Source organism: Podarcis cretensis, assembly GCF_951804945.1.
Source record: "Podarcis cretensis genome assembly, chromosome: 18".
In the NCBI taxonomy this organism is placed as follows: domain Eukaryota; kingdom Metazoa; phylum Chordata; class Lepidosauria; order Squamata; family Lacertidae; genus Podarcis; species Podarcis cretensis.
Window position 1 is genome coordinate 5,845,396 of NC_137188.1, and position 27,364 is coordinate 5,872,759.

General features: G+C 49.1%; 1 long non-coding RNA gene across 1 annotated transcript in view; it reads right to left on the minus strand.

Moving 5' to 3' along the window:
* Positions 1 to 2,451: 2,451 nt before the first annotated feature.
* Positions 2,452 to 27,364, minus strand: part of LOC307207307 — a 114,253-nt gene continuing 89,340 nt past the window's right edge. Inside the window, exons 2-3 of the long non-coding RNA XR_013834629.1 lie at positions 2,894 to 2,985; positions 2,452 to 2,657 (exon numbers count right to left, since the gene is read on the minus strand). This is a non-coding gene — a long non-coding RNA (uncharacterized lncRNA). The remainder of the gene's footprint in view (positions 2,658 to 2,893; positions 2,986 to 27,364) is intronic.

Genomic DNA, 27,364 nt, shown 5'->3' on the forward strand with positions numbered 1-27,364 from the left:
CCTCGCAATGGGGTGAGCTCCTGTTGCTTGGTCCCAGCTCCTGCCAACCTAGCGGTTTGAAAGCACCCAAAAAAGTGCAAGTAGATAGGTACCGCTCTGGTTGGAAGGTAAACGGCGTTTCCGTGCGCTGCTCTGGTTCGCCAGAAGCAGCTCAGTCCTGCTGGCCACATGACCCGGAAGCTGTATGCCGGCTCCCTCGGCCAATAAAGCGAGATGAGCCCCACAACCCCAGAGTCGGCCACGACTGGACCTAACGGTCAGGGGTCCCTTTACCTTTACCTCAGCTGAAGAGATGCACTGCAAAATTCAGAGAGGTGCAAATTTGGAACGGCGTCTGCATTTGTGTTTGCTTCAGAAGTACAAATGAGAGAGGTTTGCCTTTCAGCATAAACTGAATTGAATGGATCCCCTGTACCTAATGTGGGACTAAGCTCGCCTCTCTTCCTCACAATGGGCTGTCCCACCCCTGCTTTGCAATACTCTCTCCTAAATTTTTAAAGTACTGGGGCTGTCGCTGCTGGGGTGCCACAGAGAGAGGGGTCGAGTGGAACAGGAGAAAGTGTTTGCATCGCACCCTCCCCTCTATGGCTGGAGTGAGCCTAAGAAAAATCAGCACAGGCTGCCTTTACAAAAAGCCTCCATTCCCCCCCCCAAAAAAAAAGAAGGGAGGGGAGGGGAAAAAATACATTCTCAGCTGCTACTGAGTTTGTTATAACAAAGGAAGCGTTTAAACCCAACGGATTGTCCGCTGGGTGCCAATTTTGTATTGGGAAACTTTGCACGGCAACGGCGTTTGTGTGTCTAAGCCAGCGAGAAAAAAGCTCTATTCTAGCAAGTGGGTATTGTGTCGGCGAGAGGGAAGCAGAGGCTCTGTGAAGGTGCCATTCATTTCCCTCTCTCCTGGATCTCCCCCTCTCTCCCCTCATCCAACATTTATGTTATCACTAGGTCCAAAAGAAATTTAAGCTTAAAAAGAGGCAGAGAAAGGAAGGAGATAGACTTCGCAGGCAACAGGGTTTTCAGCTGCGACGCTACAATAGCCTGAGTAAATTGGGAGCAGAGTTTGGCGCGCATGTTTTCGCGGTTGTAAAAGCAAAACAAAGATGTGTTCTGGGCTTTAGACCCCACCAACATGGGATCAGCCTTGAAAACATGAAAGTCCTAGATATATATATATATATAGAGAGAGAGAGAGAGAGGTGCATTTGGAAACCAGCAAAAATCTTTTCTGGCATCCCACCAGCTTTCAAAGACATTGTTCCTCAAACCCTTGACCTGAGTCTGCTGTGTTTCTAACGGGATTGTCCGATTGCATCGTGTTTCAGGTGAGACCCCGTCAGCATCAGGGGTGGCCCAGCCACGAACAAGTTTTTGGCAAGTGCCTTCGGTGGCGGGATCCCCAGGGAAGCAGATCCAGTCTCAAGGAATGCATCACCCACTGCTGCTGTGGTGGTTGGAGCAATGGCTATGGCCTACTCCTTTGGAGGCCGAATCTGCTACCTCCTGTCAGGGGCAGGAGTCGGGAGCCAGTGGCGTAGCGTGGGGGGTGCAGGGGGGGCCAGCCGCACCGGGCGCAACATTTTTGGGGGGGGGGCGCTCGCAGCTCTCTGCCCCTACCTGGCTCACTCTCTCTCTCTCTCTCACTGCAGTGCTGGCTGTGCGAATCCGATCCGAGCTGCCGGGTCGCCGCCCACTGTGGAGGGGGAGGGTGCCAGGCGTGCGTTGCAGTGCGGAGCGGAGAGAGAGTGAGGGAGGGACTATCTGGGGGAGGGACAGTGCAGCAGCCGCCCAGCGCAGCGCTGAGCGCGGGAGAGAACCACACCTGACCAGCCCAGGCAGCAGCAAAAAGAAGCTGGCAGCAGCAGCAGGTTAGGGGTTAGGGGCGCAAATTACTTGCCTTGCCCCGGGTGCTGACAACCCACGCTACGCCACCGTCAGGAGCAGCTTGGCAGTAAACCACCCGGCGTCACTGAAGTTAACTCTTTGTTCAAGGGGACATGGTGGACTCAGGAGACCAGGCCTATCGAGCACAGCAACTCGTCCTGGTAAGCCTTGCCCCTGTGAGGCAGTTGTGGCGACTGAAGGTTCCCGCCGTACCACAGTTGCCTAATTCCCCTCCTCTCCAGGATATTTTCCAAGCAATTGGAGACTGCATCTGGCCCCAGCAGGAGCGGGAGACTCCCGGGCTCCTTCAACAGCCTGCCTCATCTCTGTCTCCTCTCCTGGCTCTGAGTCTGGACTGCTCTCTGCCACACACTCTCCCTGCTCACTAAGCCCTGTTGCCTCTTCAGCTTCCAACACCTCCTCCTCCCAGTCTTCTCCCTCTCTTCCCTCTGAGCACTCATTGTCGTCCCACCCCTGACTCTGAACCTTCTTCCCTTGGGGGGGTCCCCAACTAGCGCCTCCCACCACTCCTCAGCATCCAGCCATCCCACAACTGTCAGGAGTGCGTGCAGGAGCCGGGCCCTGTGGCCAGTAGGGCTTCGCAGGACTGGGGCCTTCCTAAGTTTGTTTTGAAGACGCAAGGTGTGGCCGCACAGGTGAGGCCGCTTGGTAACTCGCTGCACCTGGTGGCAAGAGACGGGAAGGGATATAAGGTCAGCATTTCCCTTCAGCTCTTTGCCACAGCAACACGTTTCCTGCCTTGCCGCATTTGACTCCTTGCTTCTTGATCCTCGATCCTCGGACCCTTGACTTCGTAACTCCTTGCTTCTTGATTCTCGGACCCCTGACTTCGTGACTCCTTGCTTCTTGATCCTCGGACCCCTGACTTCGTGACTCCCTGCTTCTTGATCCTTGGACCCCTGACTTCGTGACTCCTTGCTTCTTGATCCTCGGACCCCTGACTTCGTGACTCCTTGCTTCTTGATCCTCGGACCCCTGACTTCGTGACTCCTTGCTTCTTGATCCTCAGACCCCTGACTTCGTGACTCCTTGCTTCTTGATCCTCGGACCCCTGACTTCGTGACTCCTTGCTTCTTGATCCTCGGACCCCTGACTTCGGGACTCCCTGCTTCTTGATCCTCGGACCCCTGACTTCGTGACTCCTTGCTTCTTGATCCTCAGACCCCTGACTTGGTGACTCCTTGCTTCTTGATCCTCGGACCCTTGACTTCGTGACTCCTTGCTTCTTGATCCTCGGACCCCTGACTTCATGACTCCTTGCTTCTTGATCCTCGGACCCCTGACTTCGTGACTCCTTGCTTCTTGATCCTCAGACCCCTGACTTCCTGACTCCTTGCTTCTTGATCTTTGGACCCCTGACTTCGTGACTCCTTGCTTCTTGATCCTCAGGCCCCTGACTTTGTGACTCCTGGCTTCCTGACCCTCAGACCCTTGGCTTCCTTGCTTCTGGACTCCCGTTCCTGCTCCCACCCCGCCATCTTGCCCCCGGTCCTGACGTCCCCAGCCGGGACTTCAATTGTCCATGAACCGGACCGTGACAACAACAATCTCTGTTTGGGGATGGCCTTAACTTAGGTTTGCTGCCCCCCCCTTGCTAAGGATCTGTCCCCGTCCCCTCTGTCCCCCCCCCCCACCTCTGCAAACACTCTTATGACAAACTCTCCTACTCCCTTTTAAACATTCAGGATCGATGCAGCACTGAGCGAAATCCATACACCTGTTTTATTTACACATGGACAGATTGTTGTTGTTGTTTAGTCGTTTAGTCGTGTCCGACTCTTCGTGACCCCATGGACCAGAGAACGCCAGGCACTCCTGTCCTCCACTGCCCCCCGCAGTTTGGTCAGACTCATGCTGGTAACCTCGAAAACACTATCCAACCATCTCGTCCTCTGTCGCCCCCTTCTCCTTGTGCCCTCCATCTTTCCCAACATCAGGGTCTTCTCCAGGGAGTCTTCTCTTCTCATGAGGTGGCCAAAGTACTGGAGCCTCAGCTTCACAATCTGTCCTTCCAGTGAGCACTCAGGGCTGATTTCCTTCAGAATGGAGAGGTTTGATCTTCTTGCAGTCCATGGGACTCTCAAGAGTCTCCTCCAGCACCATAATTCAAAAGCATCAATTCTTCGGCGATCAGCCTTCTTTATGGTCCAGCTCTCACTTCCATACATCACTACTGGGAAAACCATAGCTTTAACTATACGGACCTTTGTTGGCAAGGTGATGTCTCTACTTCTCAAGATGCTGTCTAGGCCTGTCATTGCCCTTCTCCCAAGAAGCAGGCGTCTTTTAATTTCATGGCTGCTGTCACCATCTGCAGTGATCATGGAGCCCAAGAAAGTAAAATCTCTCACTGCCTCCATTTCTTCCCCTTCTATTTGCCAGGAGGTGATGGGACCAGTAGCCATGATCTTCGTTTTTTTGATGTTGAGCTTCAGACCATATTTTGCACTCTCCTCTTTCACCCTCAATAAAAGGTTCTTTAATTCCTCCTCACTTTCTGCCATCAAGGTTGTGTCATCTGCATATCTGAGGTTGTTGATATTTCTTCCGGCAATCTTAATTCCGGCTAGGGATTCATCCAGCCCAGTCTTTCGCATGATGAATTCTGCATATAAGTTAAATAAGCAGGGAGACAAAATGCAGCCTTGTCGTACTCCTTTCCCAATTTTGAACCAGTCAGTTGTTCCATATCCAGTTCTAACTGTAGCTTCTTGTCCCACATACAGATTTCTCAGGAGACAGATGAGGTGATCAGGCACTCCCATTTCTTTAAGAACTTGCCATAGTTTGCCATGGTCGACACAGTCAAAGGCTTTTGCATAGTCAATGAAGCAGAAGTAAATGTCTTTCTGGAACTCTCTAGCTTTCTCCATAATCCAGCGCATGTTTGCAATTTGGTCTCTGGTTCCTCTGCCTCTTCTAAATCCAGCTTGCACTTCTGGGAGTTCTCGGTCCACATACTGCTTGAGCCTTCCTTGTAGAATTTTAAGCATAACCTTGCTAGCGTGAGAAATTAGTGCAATTGTGCGATAGTTGGAGCATTCTTTGGCACTGCCCTTCTTTGGGATTGGGATGTAGACTGATCTTCTCCAATCTTCTGGCCACTGCTGAGTTTTCCAAACTTGCTGGCATATTGAGTGTAGCACCTTAACAGCATCATCTTTTAAAATTTTAAATAGTTCAGCTGGAATACCATCACTTCCACTGGCCTTGTTATTTGCAGTGCTTTCTAAGGCCCATTTGACTTCACTCTCCAGGATGTCTGGCTCAAGGTCAGCAACCACACTACCTGGGGTATATGAGACATCCGTTTCTTTCTGGTATAATTCCTCTGTGTATTCTTGCCACCTCTTCTTGATGTCTTCTGCTTCTGTTAGGTCCTTTCCACTTTTGTCCTTTATTATGGAAATCTTTGTACGAAATGTTCCTTTCATATCTCCAATTTTCTTGAACAGATCTCTGGTTCTTCCCATTCTATTGCTTTCCTCTATTTCTTTGCATTGCTTGTTTAAGAAGGTCTTCTTGTCTCTCCTTGCTATTCTTTGGAAATCTGCATTCAATTTCCTGTATGTTTCACGATCTCCCTTGCATTTTGCTTGCCTTCTCTCCCCCGCTATTTGTAAGGCCTCATTGGACAGCCACTTTGCTTTCTTGCATTTCCTTTTCATTGGGATGGTTTTCGTTGCTGCCTCCTGTATAATGTTACGAGCCTCCATCCATAGTTCTTCAGGCACTCTGTCCACCAAATCTAAATCCTTAAACCTGTTCCTCACTTCCACTGTGTATTCATAAGGGATTTGACTTAGATTGTATCTTACCGGCCCAGGGGTTTTTCCTACTTTCTTCAGTTTAAGCTTGAATTTTGCTATAAGAAGCTGATGATCTGAGCCACAGTCAGCTCCAGGTCTTGTTTTTGCTGACTGTATAGAGCTTCTCCATCTTTGGCTGCAGAGAATATAATCAATCTGATTTCGATGCTGCCCATCTGGTGATGTCCATGTGTAGAGTCGTCTCTTGTGTTGTTGGAAAAGCGTGTTTGTGATGACCAGCTTGTTCTCTTGACAGAACTCTATTAGCCTTTGCCCTGCTTCGTTTTGATCTCCAAGGCCAAACTTGCCAGTTGTTCCTTTTATCTCTTGACTCCCTACTTTAGCATTCCAATCCCCTATAATGAGAAGAACATCCTTCTTTGGTGTCACTTCTATAAGGTGTTGTAAGTCTTCATAGAATTGGTCAATTTCAGTTTCTTCAGCACCAGTAGTTGGTGCATAAACTTGGATTACTGTGATGTTAAAAGGTCTGCCTTGGATTCGTATCGAGATCATTCTATCATTTTTGAGATTGCATCCCAGTACAGCTTTTGCCACTCTTTTGTTGACTATGAGGGCCACTCCATTTCTTTTACGGGTTTCTTGCCCACAGTAGTAGATATGATGGTCATCCGAACTGAATTCACCCATTCCCGTCCATTTTAGTTCACTGATGCCCAGGATGTCAATATTTATTCTTGCCATCTCATTTTTGACCACCTCCAACTTACCCAGGTTCATGGTTCTTACATTCCAGGTTCCTATGCAATATTTTTCTTTACAGCATTGGACTTTCCTTTCGCTTCCAGGCATATCCGCAACTGAGCGTCCTTTCGGCTTTGGCCCAGCCGCTTCATCAGCTCTGGATCTACTTGTACTTGCCCTCCGCTCTTCCCCAGTAGCATGTTGGACGCCTTCCGACCTGAGGGGCTCATCTTCCAGCGTCATAACTTTTATATGCCTGTTGTCTTTGTCCATGGAGTTTTCTTGGCAGGGATACTGGAGTGGCTTGCCGATTCCTCCTCCAGGTGGATCACGTTTGGTCAAAACTCTCCACTATGACCTGTTCATCTTTGGTGCCCTGCTCGGCATAGTTCATAGCTTCTCTGAGTTCTTCAAGTCCCTTCGCCACGGCAAGGCAGTGATCCATGAAGGGGCATGGACAGATACAGATCCCCAAAGCTCAGCGGAGGAAATAAGGTTCTGGCACGCCTGCATTGCAGCCCCTATCAGCAGAAATTATCGCCAAGGGATGAGCGGCAGAGCAGCCCAGTGAAACCTCCTTATCTCTCTTCCACTTTCCGTAAACGCCAAAGCAACCTTTAATAGCACCCCATCACAATGCAGCTTCATGCTCCATTCCAGTCCATTTTCAACGCTCACCGCTCAAGCAGGTTCTCCCCCCTCCCCCCCCGCCACTGCCTTTTTCAGGTTTAATTCCCGCAAGGCTGCACTTAATCCTCGGCACACTTGCCCACGAGCAAGCCCCATTAAATCCCGTGGGGCTTACTTCTGAGAAGGCATGCATCAATTGCTCTGTAAGAATCAATTGCATTATCTTCCCCTTTGAGAGCCAGCGCGGCATAGTGGTTAGAGCATCACAGGAGGACCTGAGGGACCAGGGTTCGAATCTCCGCTTGACCATCTTGGCCTAACCTTCCTCACAGGGTTGATGTGTGGGGGGGGGGGTTAAATGAGGACGAGGACAACCCATGCACACCACCTTGAGCTCCCTGGAGAAAAAGGCAGGAAAAAAATACATACCGTATTTTTCGCTCTATAAGACACACCTTTTCCCCTTCAAAAATTAAGGGGAAATGTGTGTGCGTCTTACGGAGCGAATGCAGGCTCCTTGGCTTCAGCGATAGCAACACAAAGCCTCCGAAGCGCAGACGGAGAGCTCCCCCCACACTCCGGATGCTTCGCGTTGCTTTCACTGAAGCCCCCGGAGCGCAGTGAGAACTCCTGCTGTGCTCCAGAGGCTTCAGGCAGCAATAATAATAATAATAATAATAATAATAATAATAATAATAATTTATTATTTATACCCCGCCCATCTGGCTGGGCCTCCCCAGCCACTCTGGGCGGCTTCCATAAAAACCAAAAATACAGTAAAATATCACACGTTAAAAACTTCCCTGAACAGTGCTGCCTTAAGATGTCTTCTGAATGTCAGGTAGTTATTTATCGCTTTGACATCTGACGGGAGGGCGTTCCACAGGGCGGGGGCCACTACCGAGAAGGCCTTCTGCCTGGTTCCCTGTCGCTTTGCTTCTCGCAGTGAGGGAACCACCAGAAGGCCCTCGGCACTGGACCTCAGCGTCCGGGCAGAATGATAGGGGTGGAGACGCTCCTTCAGGTATACTGGACCGAGGCCGTTTAGGGCTTTCAAGATCAGCACCAACCCTTTGAATTGTGCTCGGAAACATACTGGGAGCCAATGTAGGTCTTTCAAGACCGGTGTTATATGGTCTCGGCGGCCTTTGGAGTGCGGCAGGAGTTCCCACTGCACTCCAAAGGCTTGCAGATAGCTGCCTGAAGCCTGGAGAGTGAGAGGGATCGGTGCACACAGATCCCTCTCACTCTCCAGGCTTCGCTTTACTGGAGAGGCGCTGCTCAGCTTTCCCCCTCTGTGCGAAACGGGAGGAGAAATGGAAGGGGGTCCATTTCTCCTACCTCTTCGCTGAAGGGGCATTGAGCAGAGAGGGGGAGAATTTTTTTTCCCTGTTCTCCCCCTCTAAAACAAGGTGCTTCCTATGGTCTGGTGTGTCCTATAGAGCAAAAAATAGGGTAAATAAAACAAAATGGGGGGGGGGAGCCCCACCTCTTTGACAGGGGTTATGGTATGAGGGGAAATTATGAGCGATCTATGACACCCAACATGTCCCCCTGGGACAATAAATCCAGAATAATGCATTCTATTTCGTTTTAATTTGTTTTCAATATCCATAAGCCACTTTCCCTGAACTCAGAAGCAGCGAAGAGAAACATCAACCAGAATGTAAGAAGATCTTGGTGGCTGGATCAGGCCAGTATCCTGTTGTCACAGTGGCCAGCCAGATGCCCCACTGGGAAACAGACATGAACCTGACTGCATGTTTTGCCTCCCCGCTGTCTTGCAATGGGGACATGCACTTTCCAACACAACCTTGTGGCTACATACTGCAAGGAATGGTGGACCATGCCACTTCATTCTGTTCAGGCCTTGCCTGGAAGCTGACAGAACAAGGCAGGACCATGGACAGCTCTGAGTGAGCAGCCAGGCGCAGCCCAGTGCCTGCAGCACCAAGGACAGTTCCAGACTTGTCCAACTATTTGTTGTTTAGTCGTGTCCGACTCTTCGTGATCCCCTGGACCAGAGCACACCAGGCACCCCTGTCTTCCATTGCCTCCCGCAGTTGGGTCAAACTCATGTTTGTAGCTTCAAGAACACTGTCCCACCATCTCGTCCTCTGTCGTCCCCTTCTCCTTATGCCCTCCATCTTTCCCAACATCAGGGTCTTTTCCAGGGAGTCTTCTCTTCTCATGAGGTGGCCAAAGTCTTGGAGCCTCAGCTTCAGGATCTGTCCTTCCAGTGAGCACTCAGGGCTAAAGGTAAAGGACCCCTGACAGTTAAATCCAGTCGCGAACGACTCGGGTTGTGGCACTCATCTCACTTTACAGGCCAAGGGAGCCGGCGTTTGTCCGCAGACAGTTTTTCTGGGTCATGTGACTAAGCCGCTTCTGGCGAAACCAGAGCAGCACACGGAAATGCCGTTTACCTTCCTGCTGGAGCGGTACCTATTTATCTACTTGCACTTTGATGTGCTTTTGAACTGCTAGGTTGGCAGGAGCAGGGACCGAGCAACGGGAGCTCACCCTGTCGTGGGGATTCGAACTACCAACCTTCTGATTGGCAAGCCCTAGGCTCAGTGGACAGATTTGCAAATCCACGGACTGTCCCCGGGAAACAGGGTAACCCTATGCTAAACTGCTGGTTTTCTCAGGGGGGAAGCTGTGGAGTAAATGGAAGTGTAGGCGAGGCCTGAAGCTCTTTATGCTCCCAGATCCAGATCACCCCTCCTAGGCTCCGCCCCTTCTGTGGCCTTAAAAGAGTAGACCTCTTTGCTTCCAGTCCTCCTCATCTCTGCAGATCCCCTCCAGGCTCATTGGCTGAGTTAAAAGGGGTGCAGGTTCCTGGTGTGGATCTGTTCAGTTCCTCAGTGCGTACAGACTCTGGAGTCCCAAGTCAGGGGTCCCTGGTTCATGGACTCCCGAGACATTGGGAGCTTTGAGTTTTATTGCTGGTTGATTTCCGGGCCCTCTACCTCTGTTCTCAATGGACCTTTAGGCCTCCTCACACAGGTCAGAGCCCAAGTCCAGGTTGCTGCTCTTAGCATGTGTATGGCGTTCAAGGAAGTGTGACACTCACTATTAATATTTGTCAGGAATCTCTGCTAAATATCCAAGGAATTTCGGGGTTGCCCCAAAACACAGTGTGTGCTGAGACGGACCACATTGCAATGTAAAATGATAAACACATACATTAGCAGCAGCTATCCACATTGGGGCCAAATCAATTACTGTCTCTATCCCACTCATGGTGCTGGAGGAGACTCTTGAGAGTCCCATGGACTGCAAGAAGATCAAACCTCTCCATTCTGAAGGAAATCAGCCCTGAGAGCTCACTAGAAGGACAGATCCTGAAGCTGAGGCTCCAGTACTTTGGCCACCTCATGAGAAGAGAAGACTCCCTGGAAAAGACCCTGATGTTGGGAAAGATGGAGGGCACAAGGAGAAGGGGACGACAGAGGATGAGATGGTGGGATAGTGTTCGCGAAGCTACCAGCATGAGTTTGACCAAACTGGGGGAGGCAGTGGAAGACAGAAGTGCCTGGCGTGCTCTGGTCCAGGGGGTCACAAAGAGTTGGACATGACTAAATGACTAAACAACAGCAACAATTGCTAGTAAAGAGTTAACTCCAGCTTCCTTGGTGTCATTTCCTGCTGGCTCTCTCCTGTCACGAGCCTATATGACTAAACAACAAGAACATCCCACTCAAGCTGCAGAGAATGATATAGTTTCAGGAGACTAAAAGACCATCTAGCCTACCCATCTCTGCTCCAATTAGAGTCCTTTATCTCATCAAATCAGCACTGAAGTTGACGGTTATTTACACATAAGCCGCAGGATAAGAGCCCTAATCTGTTTGACTAGGCAAGGCTCGAATTAAAGCCCCAGAATTTATCGCTTTGCATTGTCAAACTTAATAGTAGTTTCGGAGATAAACCTCATTTGAAACTATGGCTTCCCCGCTGAGCTAATTAACACCCGTTTAGGCTCTTAAACCTTTGATGGGTGTTTCGGTTCCGGAGCGTTGGCAACTGGCACAACCTCTCTAATAAATCAGACACGAAAGAGATATGTAGGCCAAGCAAAGCAATTGCAGCCGGCAGGTGTGGAACAGGCTCGCAAGGCAGGACGTGAAACGGGAAAAGCCTCTTGGTCGTTGCAATGCAGACGATGGTGGCATCTTGTTTGTCAACAACGGTCAAGAAGTCAGACTGAGCAAAGCCGTGCCACCTTTGTGCCAACGAGAAAAATTTAACTGTTTTATTAAATTTGCTTAGTAACATAACATTATTATATATATTCCATAAACAAAGAATACAAAACACAATTCATTCATACTACAATGCATACCTACATAGCATTAATATATATGGTTTCTGGAAAAGGGTTTACATAACAAAATCCATTCAAAATACCATCCGGTTTATCTTTTTCTTCTTCTTTTTTTCCCCTCCCTCCCTCCCCACTCCAACCCTCCCCCCCCCCGTCTGTCCTTCCTTCTTCATATCTTTATCCATGTACACAGTCTGTTCATTCGAGCTTGTATTTAGGGTTGGCTTCCCCTCTTTCTGGGACGCAGGTGGCGCTGTGGGTTAAAGCCTCAGCGCCTAGGGCTTGCCGATCGAAAGGTCGGCGGTTCGAATCCCTGCGGCGGGGTGCGCTCCCGCTGCTCGGTCCCAGCGCCTGCCAACCTAGCAGTTCGAAAGCACCTCCGGGTGCAAGTAGATAAATAGGGACCGCTTACCAGCGGGAAGGTAAACGGCGTTTCCGTGTGCGGCTCTGGCTCGCCAGAGCAGCGATGTCACGCTGGCCACGTGACCCGGAAGTGTCTCCGGACAGCGCTGGCCCCTGGCCTCTTAAGTGAGATGGGCGCGCAACCCCAGAGTCTGTCAAGACTGGCCCGTACGGGCAGGGGTACCTTTACCTTTACCTCCCCTCTTTCTATCCAGTCCCTGTAAAAAGCCCATTTATTTGTGATTCTTTGGCATTTGTTTTCCCATCTATCCTCTGACACTATCTGTGTGAATATTTCTGATTGTACGTATTCAAAAACATAATCATTCCATTTTTCCATATTCCATTTGGCCTTTTTTTCCCATCCCAAAGCAATAACTGCCATTCCAGCTAGAATCATAATCTTGTACAACTCTTGCTTATTACTTTTTACTTTATTTCCCAGTATTCCCGAAAATAACAAACCCCTATTAACTTCTATGTTTATTTGAAATAATCCAGAAATTACCTTTATAATCTTTTGCCAATATTCCTTAACCAGATTACATTCCCACCACATGTGTGAATATAGTCCTTTTTCCTGACCACAATGCCAGCATTTGGGACTAAACCCTTTCCCTATATACGCCAGTTGTGCCGGAGTTCTATACCATTTTAATTTTGTGCTCTTCCTTCCCCATCCCAGTTGCCTTCAGCCTAGGTCAGGCTATTGGTCGATCTAGCTAGGGAACTGCCATTGGCTCAGAGGCGAGAGATAGAGGGGCAGTTAGAATCATAGAATCATAGAGTTGGAAGAGACCACAAGGGCCATCGAGTCCAACCCCCTGCCAAGCAGGAAACACCATCAGAGCACTCCTGACATATGGTTGTCAAGCCTCTGCTTAAAGACCTCCAAAGAAGGAGACTCCACCACACTCCTTGGCAGCAAATTCCACTGTCAAACAGGAAGTTCTTCCTAATGTTTAGGTGGAATCTTCTTTCTTGTAGTTTGGATCCATTGCTCCGTGTCCGCTTCTCTGGAGCAGCAGAAAACAACCTTTCTCCCTCCTCTATGTGACATCCTTTTATATATTTGAACATGGCTATCATATCACCCCTTAACCTCCTCTTCTCCAGGCTAAACATGCCCAGCTCCCTTAGCCGTTCCTCATAAGGCATCGTTTCCAGGCCTTTGACCATTTTGGTTGCCCTCCTCTGGACACGTTCCAGTTTGTCAGTGTCCTTCTTGAACTGTGGTGCCCAGAACTGGACACAGTACTCCAGGTGAGGTCTGACCAGAGCAGAATACAGTGGCACTATTACTTCCCTTGATCTAGATGCTATACTCCTATTGATGCAGCCCAGAATTGCATTGGCTTTTTTAGCTGCCGCGTCACACTGTTGGCTCATGTCAAGTTTGTGGTCAACCAAGACTCCTAGATCCTTTTCACATGTACTGCTCTCAAGCCAGGTGTCACCCATCTTGTATTTGTGCCTCTCATTTTTTTTGCCCAAGTGCAATACTTTACATTTCTCCCTGTTAAAATTCATCTTGTTTGTTTTGGCCCAGTTCTCTAATCTGTCAAGGTCATTTTGAAGTGTGATCCTGTCCTCTGGGGTGTTAGCCACCCCTCCCAGTTTGGTGTCATCTGCAAATTTGATCAGTTGTGTTACAGGGAGCCTCCGAAAATCTTGCGAAGCAGTTCCTCTTCCAGCGAGGAGGAAAGCCCCACCTCCAGTGGAGAAGAGGTGCAAGGACCAGGGGATGCTAGGGAGAGCCTTAACATCGCACTTGAGCAAGCCGGAGAGGAGGGAAGCATGCCCCTGCCATCACCCATCATGTGCAGTAGTTTGAGGTGCAGGAAGGAGCGAAAAAGGATGAAACTTTTATGTTGTGGGAGGTACAAAAACAGACCACTCCCGGATTCTGCTAGCGATTGAGCCAGACATGAACTTATGATGATCTTCACTGTAAATAAGGTAAAGCTAAAGGGACCCCTGACTATTAGGTCCAGTCGTGGCTGGCTCTGGGGTTGTGGCGCTCATCTTGCTTTATTGGCCGAGGGAGCCGGCGTACAGCTTCCGGGTCATGTGGCCAGCAGGACTAAGCCGCTTCTGGCGAACCAGAGCAGCACACAGAAACACCGTTTACCTTCCCTATTTATCTACTTGAACTTTGACGTGCTTTTGAACTGCTAGGTTGGCAGGAGCAGGGACCGAACAATGGGAACTCACCCCGTCTCGGGGATTCGAACTGCCGACCTTCTGATCGGCAAGCCCTAGGCTCTGTGGTTTAACCCACAGCGCCACCCGCATCCCTCACTGTAAATAGTTTTGCACCAAAATAAAGCCTGTAAAACACAGGTTGGAGTTCTGCCTGGTTACTCTTGTGCAACCGCAACAGCACCTGACACTAGGACTCTCCCCCCAAAGATCAAGCAAGATTCCAGTCCACATGGTTTACACTGAATCAGACCGCTGGTCCACCCAGCTCAGGATTGCCAGTGTGTCTCCAAGTTTTCATGAATAGGGCCTTCTCAGCCTTGAGATGGTGGGGTTCAAATGTGGGGCTTCCTGCATGAAAAACTGATGTCCTCCCACTGACCGGCAGCTCTTGGAAACTGTTCAAATAGTTCCATTATCCTTCAGGAGTTGGTGGAATAAGCTCAGTTGACGTAGAGAAGTACTGTGGCAATCACACACAGGGCCCCCCCGAACGTTTGACGGTCTATTGACCCTGTGCCGCCACTGCGATTGCTTTTTCCGCTGCCACTACCCCGTATCTCACGGGGACACACGGAGTCCAGTCAGTTGTTAACATAAACAAATAATCAAGTTTATTTTTAAATGCAGGAACAAGCTTATGGTTACAGTTAATTTTACTTGGCAGTTTCTTATTCTTAGTTCCTAACAACTCCAAACTGATTATTCCAACTATCTATCTGACTCCACCTAACAATTCCTCTCACTCTCTCACAATACAACTCTTCCAACCCACAACTAAACCTCCCTCTTCCTTCTTCAACTCCCAAACCTCAACCAACTCAACTCAACTCAACTGACTTTCAAAACCTCCCACTCTAACTTTTATTCCCCCCTTGCATTCTCACTGGTCAATCACGTCACACCCATTTTAACCCTTTCCTAGGAGGCATACGCCACAAGTACCTTCACTAATTCTGAACTTTGCTTCAGGATGAGAACAGAAATCGTGCTCCGGCGGCGCGGCAGCAGCGGGAGGCCCCATTAGCTAAAGTGGTGCTTCAGGTTAAGAACAGTTTCAGGTTACGTACAGACCTCCGGAACGAATTAAGTACTTAACCTGAGGTACCACTGTACAGGCTAGTTTGAGCTGTTTGGAGGAAAAAGTAGGGAATAAATGCAGTTACTAAACAAATGAGTACAGGTTAGGGTGCATGTGATTCCACTCTGCTGCCTCCTTTAATAACAGAAAGGGAAGAAGCTGAGGAGAGCGGACTGGAAAGGACGCGGGGAGGCAGGCACTGGTATCTTCGTGCCCCGGAGCTGCGCCACATCCGACGTGGCTCCCTGTCAGATGTTCCTCCCTGTCAGCAGTCGTCTTTGTTTCCTCAAGACCCGGCGAGCAAACCGGCTGTCCCAGAAGCCTCTGAAGCCAGCAGGGATGTCAGGAGTGGAAATCTCCTTCCTGCTGATTAGCCTTGCTGACAGCTGTCCCGAGAGCGGTTGATGGATGGCACTGCCTGGGCGATTCGAGTCTATCATGCGCCTGACGGTCCCCGCCGTGCGAAAGGGCTCCTGGAAGATTAGGAAGGATGCCTGCCTGCCTGCCATGTCGGGGCAAGGAGGAAGGGAGCTCGAGGGAGCGGTGGGTATCATAGCCATCACAACGCAGGCAGGTGGCAAGTGAATCCCACCATAAAAGAAGCCCTGTTTCTGCAAGAAGATCTGCTAAGGAGCTTGTACTCCAGCATCTGAAGGGTGGGACATAAGAGATGACTGCCTTTGCATTCATGCCAAGGCTGTGTGGTGCTCCCACCTTGCCCCTTCCCTGATGCCCTCACCAATGCCATTTTGTTCCAACCAGCCTTTGTTGAGCTTCTTTCATTTTAGGAGTAGCACAGTCCCAAGTATTTCACCACCAAGTCATTGGGTCTCGGGCAAGAGCACCTCATCAGAGAAAACCAATTTTTTGCCAGCTTTGTATCAATAGGGACGCGGGTGGTGCTGTGGGTTAAGCCACAGAGCCTAGGACTTGCCGATCAGAAGGTCAGCGGTTCGAATCCCCGTGACAGGGTGAGCTCCCGTTGCTCGGTCCCTGCTCCTGTCAACCTAGCAGTCTGAAAGAACCTCAAAGTACAAGTAGATAAATAGGTACTGCTCCAGCAGGAAGGTAAACGGTGTTTCCATGCACTGCTCTGGTTCCCAGAAGCGGCTTCGTCATGCTGGCCACATGACCCGGAAGCTGTACGCCGGCTCCCTCGGCCAATAAAGCGAGATGAGCACCACAACTGGCCACGACTGGACCTAATGGTCAGGGGTCCCTTTACCTTTACCTAAACCCTGGACAAATCCAGAGCGGAGTCCCCAAAACATTTGGATGGCACCTCCTTCTGCCAACCCCTGCAGCCAAGCGGGTGCCAATGCCAGAAGAAAACGCCTTTCTGTTGTTTGTGTGCCTACAGGTTGATATCATCCAGGTGTTTTTCAATGCTGCATCTCTCCCCACTCCCTCTACACACACACACACACACACACACACACCAGACTGCTGTCTCCTGCCCTGCTTGCTTGTTGTCCCTCCATCCCTCTCCGCAGGTTAATTGGCTTCTGGCTTTTCCCGGAGAAAGACTCACCTTTGGTTGTCAGCTGAGGCCTCCATTTAGCAGAGCTGCCAAAAAGCTCCTGGTGAAAAGCAGGCGGCGAGAGACTCTTAACCTGTCAGGAAAGCAGCTGCGATGGCAGAAGGAAGGTGCGCCTGGCAGGCGGGCGGCAGCAGTGGGGAGGCATGTTGGGGGACGTGGCTGCGGGTTGACACCTCCCTAATTGCTCCCCACAACAAGCCGTCTTGCTTCCTTTGCTTGTCAAATTCTCAACCGGGCAAGAAAAGAAGGCTCAGGGAGGGAGCAGGGCTCCCTTGTCACGGCTTTCCCTTTGTCAGGGGTCATTGGCAGGGTTGTGCAGTGGTTAGAGCACTGGACTAGGAGCTGGGAGTCCAAAGTTCAAGGAAGCTCACGGGCGACTTGGGGGTCTGCCGCCACATCTCAGCTGAACCTACCTCACAGCGTTGTTGTGGGGATCAGAAAAGACTGTTTATATATGTGACCACAGCTGTGCAGATGTTATTGGCCCAGAGATGGGAGGAAGATAAAGTCCCAAACAGAGAAGAATGGCAGAACGAGTTGATGGCAAAAATGACCAGAAGAATCAGAAACCAGCAAGACCAAAATTTTAATAAGGAATGGGGGGGGGGGATTATAATTTATCTTAAAAACCATTGTAAACAGCTACTATCGTTAGTTGGACTGGAATAAAACTTGTAGTTTAATGGTGAATTTTTGACATAATGGAGATGTAAAAGATTTCGATTATCATAAAAGGTGCAGGAGGAAATGATTAACAATAGGACCCACAAAGGGGAGGAAGGAAGTTCAGGAGATTCTTTGGAATCTTGTTTGCATGTTGTATATTGGATATGTGATTGTAAAACTTTCATCTGAAAACCAAATAAACAAATTTGTAATATAATATGAAAGATTATGAGTCATTGGGGTGTGGAGAGTGTTTGTCTGAACTTGACGGTGCTTAGCTTTTTTTAGTTGCTGTTCTGTTAATGTGGTTAATAATATAAATATAATAATATAATATAATATAATATAATATAATATAATATAATATAATATAATATAATATAATAATGAGCTTCAGAAGTGTGCATGCACACGAAAGCTTATACCAATAACAAACTTATTTGGTCTCTAAGGTGCTACTGGAAGGAATTTTTTTATTTTGTTTCAACTACGGCAGACCAACACGGCTACCTACCTGTAACTAAAAATTTTCATTCTGTAATTATTACCGTATTTTTCGCTCTATAAGACGCACCAGACCACAAGACGCACCTAGTTTTCGGAGGAGGAAAACAATAAAAAAAAATATTCTGAATCCCAGAAGCCAGAACAGCAAGAGGGATCACTGTGCAGAGAAAGCAGCGATCCCTCTTGCTGTTCTGGCTTCTGGGATAGCTGCGCAGCCTGCATTCGCTCCATAAGACGCACACACATTTCCCCTTACTTTTTAGGAGGGAAAAAGTGAGTCTTATAGAACAAAAAATACGGTATTTGTTGCTCGTAAACTGCTTCAGGATTCGGTCGGCAGAGCATGAGGCTCTTAACCTCCAAGGTCATGGGTTCGAGATTCCTGCATTGCAGAGGGCTGGAGTAGATGACTCTCATGGTCCCTTCCAACTCTATAATTCTATAATTCTATGAAATGCGGCATAAAAATACAATCAAGTCAAATTTCCATTAGTCTAGGAAAGAGACTGAAAATTACCCGAGTCGAACTTTGGAGACCAGACAGGGGAGAGAGATGGCCGTGTATTTAATTCATGATCTTCCATCTCTATTTCTGGCCAAACCCATCAGACATTCTCGGGCTGCTTCCCCTCTTATCCTGTTCTTTTTATTCCAGGGACTTTCAGCGAAGAAGGCATCCCTTCCCTCCTGCCCCATTCAAGGACTGAAAAGTGGTTTGTTCAATATTCCTTTTACCTTTTTACAACCGTAATAATAATTTTAAAATCCTTTTCACGCTTCTCTTGCCTTCTCCAAATTTTCCCACTTCCGCGAATGCCCTTGGGATTTCTGAAGGCTTCTTGAAAGACGAAGGTCACCTGCCTAACATTTACCGTATTTTTTGCTCTATAAGACTTACTTTTTCTCTCCTAAAAAGTAACGGGAAATGTGTGTGCGTCTTATGGAGCGAATGCAGGCTGCGCAGCTATCCCAGCAGTGGCATAGCGTGGGGGGTGCTGGGGGGCCGGACGCACCGGACGCAGCATCTGGGGGGGCGATCGCTGCCTCCGGAGTCGCCGAAGAGCCTCGGGCGCAGGCTGTAGCAGAGCCCCATGTCTCGCGGAACCGACGAGCTGTGCGCGCGTCCGGGCTGAAGGCGTCCGGCAGGCAGTAGCTCTCAGCGCTCGCCGCGATCCCCGCGCGTCAGGGCCGCGGAGGACGCGCCAGGCAGCCCCTCCTCACAGCCCCGCTGCTGCTGCTGCAGCTGCTGGGCCATGTTGCATTTTCCTCGCCTCTCTGCCCTCCTCCTCCGGGCAAGCGGCGTCGTTTGGGCGGCAGCGCCAGCGGCAACTCACCTCAGCTCACCTGACACGGACCCGCCGCCGCCACCGTGGCTACCTTACCGTAAATACCCCAGCCCAGGCAGCAGCAAGAAGAAACTGGCAACGGCGGCAGGTTAGGGGTTAGGGGCGCAAATTACTTGCCTTGCCCCGGGTGCTGACAACCCACGCTACGCCGCTGTATCCCAGAAGCCAGAACAGCAAGAGGGATTGCTGCTTTCACTGCGCAGCGATCCCTCTTGCTGTCCTGGCTTCTGAGATTCAGAATATATTTTTTTCTTGTTTTCCTCCTCCAAAAGCTAGGTGCGTCTTATGGTCTGGTGCGTCTTATAGAGCGAAAAATATGGTAGTGGGGGGGAGTTCCAACAGGTAAAGGCCCGATAGCTCACTTGGTTAAAGAGTGGTGCTGGTAAAGCCAAGGCTGCAGGTTCAATCCCTGTTTATGGCAGCTGCATATTCCTGCATTTCCGGGGGTTGGACTAGATGATCTTTGGGCTCCCCCATTGTTGAGAATTCCATTCCTCCTGAGCTGCAAGTGTGTGTGTGGGATTGTTACATGTCACATGTCTGTTTATATTCCAGCACTGATGGTTGGAGTGTTGTGAGAGGAAACCGAGATACACTGCTTTTGCTTTTGCAGTCTCTCTCTGAGGAAGAAAGACAGAGAGAGGCCATGTTTTCTTTGCCCTGCTTGCAGGGTTGGCCTCTTCCATCTTTCTTTCTCAGAGAGAGGCTGCTTTATTCATGGAAACTGGAGGGCACGAAAACTGAACAAGTACACAAATTTAAATATTTAGGAATTTATTTTCAATATAACTTAGGGTGGAAAGCGCATGTTGAATATCTTCAAAACAAGACAAAAGCCCTATCACACTCCCTCCTTTGTTTTTTCTACTCTGAGGGGGCCTTATTCATCCCTGCAGCCCTGAAAGTGTATAGCATCAAAGTGATGGCCACAATGGCCTATGCTGCACCCTTATGGGCTGCCTTTGCAAACCTCTCACCATTAGAGTCACTTCAAAGCCAATTCTTACGCCGACTTTTAAAATTACCAACATGCGTAAGTAATGCGGCTATTCGCTTAGAAATGAAGATCCCGTCAGTGGAGTTAGTTATATGGAGGAGAGTTTTGATTTATTGGATATCCCTATGGCATAAACTCCCAAACCACTATCTCATTCAATGCATGTGGCGAGATGACTTCACAAATTTGTGGTCAGGAAAAATCCATGCCAAATTGCTGTCCTATGAGATCTCACCCACTGAATTGCTCAAACTGGATCTAAATGTGGCAAAAAGGTGTATAAATCAAAGGCTGGATGATGCGGAGCTATACCAAAATTTCGTAGCTGGTGGTGCAAAGACTGATTGATCGGTTTTTACTTTTATGCCACTTTCCCAAAGCCGCTTAAAAGCAATAAATCAAAACATTAAAATAGAGAACACTGGAAATACAAAAATACACAAAATGCAGAGCAGGTCCGTAAATTCAGAATGGCAAAAAAACCAACCATTTATCAAACACGGAATGATTTCAGTATTGCCGGGAAAAAAAACAACATCTAGCTCTTTGCACATAACTGCAAAGCAGAAATGAAAGTTAGCTGACAACAAAGTATGCTTCAAACCAAGCCAGCTTTACCAAGGCAGATGAATAAATTTGGGGCTGATGAGTGAGATGAAATAGCTGCACTTGAGGAAGACAGCCCCCCCCCAAAAAAAATATTTTCATAAAACAATAGCAGAGAGTGCCTTTGTTTCCCTCCCTCTTGCCAAGAATCAACCGCTTTTCTGACCCACCCAGCGAAAACCCTCACAGTGTTAAAATGCAGGCATCCTCAAGGTGAGCGACAGGTCTCCCTATTCTGTCTCCTCCCCTCCCTCCCGCTTTTTTTGTTTCTTTGAAAAGCATAATTACAAAACTACGCTGTTAACATATTTTGATGCACACAGCTTTTGAAAGCATGTTCAGGTGAAGACTTGATTGCTTCCCTGAAGAGACACAGTTCGGGGGGGGGGTGTTTGTGTGTGTGTGTGTGAGGCATGGAGAGTCCTCCCCTCCCTTTGGTAACTTCGCAGATAAGAATTAACAAGCAGTTAATCTTTATAGCATCATGTTGCGAGCACGAATACACAGCTCTCCGCAAGGAGGGCAGTTGGCTACTCTAAATTCTCCATTTTCCTCCCTCCCTCTGACTCCTTTGCTCTCTGATATTTTCGGACCTCTGAGTCCGTGGTGAGGGGGGGTCCCCCACACTCTCAAGTGATGTGTCAACTTGCTGCCCCCTCCCTTCCGGTTCTCTTGTCATTATCTTGTAATTGGGTAACTCCACCCTAAGCTGTTCATCTTCTCTCTCTCTCTCTCTCTCTCTCTCTCTCTCTCTGCTTCTGAACACGCTGTGGACAATGGCAGCTGGTCAGCCATAAAGTGCCTTCCCCAGTCCTCGTCTTCAGACCATTCCCTGACTGTGTGTGCACACACGAACCCGACAGTAGGAAGTGAACGTTGTGATGATGTCACAAATCCGGAATGCAGAACAGTGCCGAACTCTCCACACAAGCGGGCAGATGTCTGTCAGGTTGCGCAGCCAGGCCATAAGGGGTCTGACAGAGACCCTGAGGGCTCTCCTTCAGTGGTCAGTACTGTTGGGATACTGTCACGGAGACGGAGACATCAGTCAGGCCTCCACGTCGTCTCTGGACGATCTCCAGTCTCCCGTAAAACAGCATCAGTCAATTAGCGACACGAGCCTCAGACACATTCCAAGACTCATGCACACCCTTTCTGCAAAGTTTCCACAATGGAAGATTCAGCCAGGTTAGCAACTTTATTCAACATAGATCAGAACAAAGGAAAAACATGACTGCTTGCATCCGTGTCCAGGAAAAAACAGCCAGAACAAAAGCTATATACAAAAAAACAGAAACTCCCAGTGTTGTTGTTGTTGTTTAGTCATTTAGTCGTGTCTGAGTCTTCGTGACCCCCTGGACCAGAGCACGCCACGACTGGACCTAATAGTCAGGGGTCCCTTTACCTAGCCAATTGGCCCTTTGGAAAAGGACAACCCAAATAATCGTCTTCTTAAAAATATATATAAATTGGTCCCCTGGACCAGAGAACGCCAGGCACTCCTGTCTTCCACTGCCTCCCGCAGTTTGGTCAGACTCATTTTAGTCGCTTTGAGAACACTGTCCATCCATCTCGTCCTCTGTCGCCCTCTTCTCCTTGTGCCCTCCATCTTTCCCAACATCAGGGTATTTCCCAGGGAGTCTTCTCTTCTCATGAGGTGGCCAGCTTCAGGATCTGTCCTTCCAGTGAGCACTCAGGGTTGATTTCCTTCAGAATGAAGAGGTTTGATCCTCTTGCAGTCCATGGGACTCTCAAGAGTCTCCTCCAGCACCAGAATTCAAAAGCATCAATTCTTCGGCGATCAGCCTTCTTTATGGTCCAGCTCTCACTTCCATACATCACTACTGGGAAAACCATAGCTTTGACTATACGGACCTTTGTTGGCAAGGTGATGTCTCTACTTTTTAAGATGCTGTCTTACTCCCAGTGAGCAGGAAGTAAACAGGCATGTGACACACAACAATCATGCCTGACCATTTAAGGTGGAATGGAACTATATCCTAACAAGTACAAGTTATGTCAGGGATGGGGAGCCCATCAGGTCCAGGGAAGGTGTCAAATGTGCCCCCCATGCCTTTCCACTTGGGCCTTGGGACTCTCCCCCGGCCAAACTCCCCTCTAAGCCCTGCCTTGGATTCCCACCTTGTGCAATTTCTGCTTCCCCAGAACAAGACCTTGATAATATTTATTGCTTGCATGGATGAAGAATAGAGACAGGGGTGTGCAGTGTGCAGAAACCAGCTGTCATGGACCGGTTGGGTGCAGAGGAATAGTGGAAGGAACCAGCTGGGGGACCCCCAAGGGAAGAAGTCTCACTGCCTGGGGAGGGATGGTAGGATGGCAGTGAGTGGTCAGGGGGAGAAGACTGGGAGGAGGAGGTGTCAGAAGCTGAGGGGTAACAAGACTTAGTGAGCGGGGAGAGTCTGTAGCAGAGAAAGTTCAGAAACAGAAGCAGAAACAGGAGAGGAGGGAGGCCAAGAAGCAGAGATGGGTCAAACTGGTGAAGAGTGTCTCCCCTCCTGCAGCAACAAGCCCCCCTCCCCCTGGTCTTCAAGAACCAGGAGAGGCGTGAAGCGGGTGGAGCAAAGGCAGACAAGCAGGCACAGTCTCTGACTGCATAGAAAACACCCTGGAGAGGAGACATAGCTATGGGGAGGCGGAGACCTTTAGTCTTCACAACTGCTTCATGGGAGCAAGATCTGATGAAGATGGGTTGCTGTGCTCATTGGGCCTGACACCCCTGTTTAGATCCTGTTATTGAAAGTCCTATAGAAGAAGATCTGCAAGAAGATCAAACCTCTCCATTCTGAAGGAAATCAGCCCTGAGAGATCACTGGAAGGACAGATCGTGAAGCTGAGGCTCCAATATTTTGGCCACCTCATGAGAAGAGAAGACTCCCTGGAAAAGACCCTGATGTTGGGAAAGATGGAGGGCACAAGGAGAAGGGGACGATAGAGGACGAGATGGTGGGACAGTGTTCTCGAAGCTACCAGCATGAGTTTGACCAAACTGCGGGAGGCAGTGGAAGACAGAAGTGCCTGGCGTGCTCTGGTCCAGGGGGTCACGAAGAGTCGGACACGACTAAACGACTAAACAACAATGATTGTGACCTTTCTTTGTGAACCGCCCTGATGCACCTGATCCAGAAGGGCTCTTCTTATGCTCTTATCCTGCAGAAAATCAGAAATGCATCCCTATATCTGTAGCATTCCCCTTGGGCCTCAGATCACTTAGGCTGCATGCACAGAAGTAACAGTATTTAAAGCACAGGACCAGTGGCGTAGCGTGGGGGGTGCAGGGGGGGCCGGCCGCACCGGGCGCAACATCTGGGGGTTAGGGTTAGGGGGCGCAAATCCACGGGTTAGGGGGCGCAAATTACTTGCCTTGCCCCGGGTGCTGACAACCCACGCTACGCCACTGCACAGGACTAGTCCCCAAAGTATCCTGAGGCCTGTAGTTGGATAAGGGTGCCTGGAACTCTAGTACCATGACGGACGCCAACGAAGGTCCCCACAATTTTTGTGGGGACTTTGTGCGCTTCAAGTGTGCAAGGCAGTTCCCGACTGCAGCGCTGAGCCTCGCCTCTCCTTCCTCCTTTGCTGAAAGTTAACTTTCTTCGCCTCCCCTTCTCCCGTTGTTGCTGGAAGCTTTGGTTCTTCGGTGACCTAATTTCCGCCTCCGAGGGTTAAGCGCTCCCTGTGGTACGCCAAGGCCCCTCCAGCGCCTTGCAGCCAGACGACGCCATTTAAGCAAATGTTCTCAGCCTGCGGAAACCCTGGTGGCAGGCTCCATCTCCCGCGCAGTAGGGGCTGCATTTTAGCAGCTCAAACCATATTCCACTAAATTAGAGCTGCGCTGATTTAGACAATTACTGGGTCAATCGTGCCTCCAATTTCCAGTTTCATGCCGAGATAACAGCAGCCGGTTTGGGGGGGGGAGAGAATGGGGCGGTGGACAGAGAGCGTTTTCCTCACTTATTAGGGGGTTAGCTGCAATCTCCGAGGCTGTGATTTTGTCAGAAGAGACAAATAAATGGACCAAAACATAAGAAGGCACACTCTCTCCCCCCCCCACCGCCCCCTACTCCAAAGTTAAAACGATGCAGTAGTTTTGTACAGATTATTCGAGGAGGGGGATAGTGGTTAACAATGGTCCTCGGGCAACACCCCCAAAATGGATTTATCTCACACCGGTGGGGAGACCAAAGATGAGTGCCATCCACTGGCGGGGTGGGGGGGTGGGAGGAGCCACCATGCCCTTCATCCCTACACACTGCAGGCGTTTGTTTCATAATGCCAGAACGTTACGTCATCCAGTGACGTGGGCTAGCTGTAGGAAGCAAGTCTCGAACTGTTGACTGGAGGTACAGCATCTTAAAAAGCAGAGACATCACCTTGACAACAAAGGCCCATATAGGTAAAGCTATGGTTTTCCCAGTAGTGATGTACAGAAGTGAGAGCTGGACCATAAAGAAGGCTGATCGCCGATGGATGGATGCTTTTGAATTCTGGTGCTGGAGGAGACTCTTGAGAATCCCATGGACTGCAAGAATATGGCCCATTGAATCATAACTGATTATGATCATAAATCTTCATCCTTCAAATGCCATTCCAATAATAATTTATACATCATAGATAAATTTTTAACTTCATTATTCAATACTTCTCATTGAAACCTAGATTCTTTTTCAAAATAACCTCTTTCTGCAACCTCTTTTCTAAACATTTCATTAATCTGAAAGTAATGCAGCCAATCGTTTTCGTATTCTTTCACTCCTCGTATGGTTTCATTTTCCACTTACTTCCATCTTTCTCAATTAAACTTCCATATGTTATCCACCTCCCAGTAATACTGATCTTTTTAACACTCATCACCTCTAATGGTGATAACCAGTGTGGTATTTTTGGTTCAAGTAGGTTTTTGTACCTACCCCTTACCTCAATCAGAGATCCTCTAATAATATGATTTTCGAAACCTTTATGCACTTGTGGTTTTTTTCATACCATAAATATTTATGATATTTATGGTCGCCCAAGATCTCAGAGAGGAATGAAGAGCGCAGAGCAGAGAGAGACAAGACGATGGAGCCTCAGGTTTCAGGGGAAGGAACTGCAGGGGAGTCTTAGAGAGCCGTGGGAAGACCTTCAGTCTTCACAACTGCCTCATTGCGGCAAGACCTACTTGGAAGGGTTGCTGGGATCACTAAGCCTGAGCTGTTTCAGTTACTTTGAATAAAGATTTGACTTTGTTGGCATCTTGAGAATGGTTGTTGGCCTATTCCTGACTCCAGGAGCTGACAGCGGGTGGCGCTGTGGTCTACACCACTGAGCCTCTTGGGCTTGCCAATCAGAAGGTCGGTGGTTCGAATCCTCATGATGGGGTGAGCTCCCATTGCTCTGTCCCAGTTCCTGCAAACCTAGCAGTTTGAAAGCACGCCAGTGCAAGTAGATAAACAGGTACTACTGCGACGGGAAGGTAAGTGGCGTTTCTGCACGTTCTTGGTTTCCGTCACAGTGTCCCGTTGCACCAGAAGCAGTTTAGTCCTGCTGGCCACATGACCTGGAAAGCTATCCGTGGACAAACGCCGTTCCTTGGCCTGAAAGTGAGATGAGCACCGCAACCCCGTAGTCGCCTTTGACTGGACTTAACCCTCCAGTTGTCATTTAGTCAAGAAATGGGAGTGCCTGATCACGTCATCTGTCTCCTGAGAAATCTCTATGTGGGACAAGAAGCTACAGTTAGAACTGGATATGGAACAACTGACTGGTTCAAAATTGGGAAAGGAGTACGACAAGGCTGCATTTTGTCTCCCTGCTTATTTAACTTATATGCAGAATTCATCATGCGAAAGGCTGGGCTGGATGAATCCCAAGCCGGAATTAAGATTGCCGGAAGAAATATCAACAACCTCAGATATGCAGATGACACAACCTTGATGGCAGAAAGTGAGGAGGAATTAAAGAACCTTTTATTGAGGGTGAAAGAGGAGAGTGCAAAATATGGTCTGAAGCTCAACATCAAAAAAACAAAGATCATGGCTACTGGTCCCATCACCTCCTGGCAAATAGAAGGGGAAGAAATGGAGGCAGTGAGAGATTTTACTTTCTTGGGCTCCATGATCACTGCAGATGGTGACAGCAGCCACGAAATTAAAAGACGCCTGCTTCTTGGGAGAAGGGCAATGACAGGCCTAGACAGCATCTTGAGAAGTAGAGACATCACCTTGCCAACAAAGGTCCGTATAGTTAAAGCTATGGTTTTCCCAGTAGTGATGTATGGAAGTGAGAGCTGGACCATAAAGAAGGCTGATCGCCGAAGAATTGATGCTTTTGAATTATGGTGCTGGAGGAGACTCTTGAGAGTCCCATGGACTGCAAGAAGATCAAACCTCTCCATTCTGAAGGAAATCAGCCCTGAGTGCTCACTGGAAGGACAGATTGTGAAGCTGAGGCTCCAGTACTTTGGCCACCTCATGAGAAGAGAAGACTCCCTGGAGAAGAACCTGATGTTGGGAAAGATGGAGGGCACAAGGAGAAGGGGGCGACAGAGGATGAGATGGTTGGATAGTGTTTTCGAGGTTACCAGCATGAGTCTGACCAAGCTGCGGGGGGCAGTGGAGGACAGGAGTGCCTGGCGT